General features: G+C 38.6%; 1 non-coding gene across 1 annotated transcript; it reads left to right on the top strand.

Annotated features, from left to right (window-relative positions):
* Positions 1 to 984: 984 nt before the first annotated feature.
* Positions 985 to 1,066, top strand: Trnas-gcu (transfer RNA serine (anticodon GCU)). Its single transcript has one exon. It is a non-coding gene; the product is annotated as a tRNA-Ser (tRNA).
* Positions 1,067 to 2,197: the final 1,131 nt, after the last annotated feature.

The raw sequence follows: 2,197 nt of genomic DNA on the forward strand, positions 1-2,197 counted from the left end.
AAAGAGCAATAGCCATTAAATTGCAAATCTTGTGCAAAACGTTACTATTTTCACCTGTTTTGTCATACGATTGTAAATTCAATGAACTATGACTTTGCTAAAGAGCGCTTACAAATTGATATGATTTTGTTCCAAAAGCATGCAACAACAGCAGCAGCATAAATACGGATGTGGGTACTCATTAATAATGCTACGATTACCTATATCAACCATGACCTTCTTTTAATGATCTAGCCCGTGTTACAGAAATACACGTGGGACAATAAGCAATTCACACAGCAACATGCTCTTTCCTGTCTTTGGATGTCCCCACAAAAATAATGCACTCACAAAACACGCACACACCATGCCGATGCCACCTCACCGCCCCTTCCACATTCGTTTATGGAAGTGTCTCAATTCCAATCTTTACCCGAACCCTGGTGTGGTCTTTAATTATTTATGGGGGAAATAGCAGTGGCGGCAGGGTGGCCATGGTGAAAGTGAATTTTAGGGGCAAAATCAAGCAATTTTACGCAAAATTGCTGCAAAATGTGGAAATGTTCGTAATTTTGGGGTGTTATCTGGGGGACAGAGTTCTGACTGGGGGAAATTCCCCCACATGCCCCTACGGTCAAAAAAATTGTCTAACTCCCTCAAATGAAGCTCCAACCCCGGCAGCCCCCCAAAAAAAAAAAAATATTATTATTTATTGTTATATTTCTTTGTCGTCAAATTTTTGAAGAAAAACAATTTTCCCCAATTTTACAATATTTCAACCCAAAGGAAATTTATGAAAGGCCGCACTTCCTATAAATCCTAACCTAACCTGACCCGCAACCGGTAACCCTAGTAACTTCCTTCTAGAAGTTGTAGGCCTACACCATCATTCACGCGGCGCGGCATTCACCCATCATACTGTTAATGTTATGCAATATGCATTATGACTGCAAAACAGGTTTGGATTCTTTCTATTGCGCAAGCGTTACCAGAAGTACTAATCAGGACGAGGTGGCCGAGTGGTTAAGGCGATGGACTGCTAATCCATTGTGCTCTGCACGCGTGGGTTCGAATCCCATCCTCGTCGCTTATATACTTTTACTATTTTTTATGAAAATGTGTAATGTATTCCTTCACTATTTTTATTCATTTTATTTATACGATATTTTATTCATTAATTTCTGAGTGTTTCTTTTAATCATGAACTTTATTTTTACTTGCTTTTTCAATTAGGCCTATCTATCATCATCATCTGCGGAGACTACAAGCTTTCCCCGTTGCGATCTTGGGCAAGCGAAACCATTCATGATGCAGTCATGTCTACAGTAGAATTCAATTCGACCTTTGCAGGACTTAAACCCCATTAAAAGCTATTAAACCAAGATAACACTCATTGAAAACAGCTCAACTGATTAAATCATATCTTCTCTGGTTAAATACACACATCATATGTTTCTGCTTTTACACGTACAATGGAGCAATGCGCTGGGATTATACTTTCAGTTGGGTGAACGATTATAAAGCGAGCGCTAGAGAACAATTGTGTGTGGTCTTTGTTTACGAAATGAGACAATACGTGCTTATTGTTAACCAGCGTTCTTGAAAATGAGAAACATAGTGGTTTGCAGACTTAACACGGTTTGGAAATAGTTTCTTCATATTTTTGGTGTTATCTGTCGTTTACATATCCTTCCTAAAACACCAAAGTGCGAATATTTCCAAACATCTAAATTAGCTAAAAATTTAGGACATGTTACAAAACTATATTGTCTAGAATTTTAGAAGAGTACTTTTAATATTGGCCGGTTATTTTTCACACAGCGACGTTAACTAGGCAATGTACTATTACCTATAACATTGACTAAAACACCAAAGTGCGAATATTTCCAAACATCTAAATTAGCTAAAAATTTAGGACATGTTACAAAACTATATTTTCTAGAACTTTAGAAGAGTACTTTTAATATTGGCCGGTTATTTTTCACACAGCGACGTTAACTAGGCATATCCCCATACCTTTAACGTAGGCTATTTGTAGAGGTCACGCGTCAATGGGAAAGAGCACTGTGTATTATGTATAGGAAAACGGACAGTAACTGCAGTATGTTTGTTTGGCTGCAGCATCCCTTCAGTATCTCCCAGGAGGTGTACAGTGTGCGCGGCCGTCCCGGTTTCCTCTTCCCATGTGGTGGAATATAAAGGGCATATTCTTTCACAG

Source organism: Amphiura filiformis, chromosome 3, assembly GCF_039555335.1.
Source record: "Amphiura filiformis chromosome 3, Afil_fr2py, whole genome shotgun sequence".
Classification (NCBI taxonomy): domain Eukaryota; kingdom Metazoa; phylum Echinodermata; class Ophiuroidea; order Amphilepidida; family Amphiuridae; genus Amphiura; species Amphiura filiformis.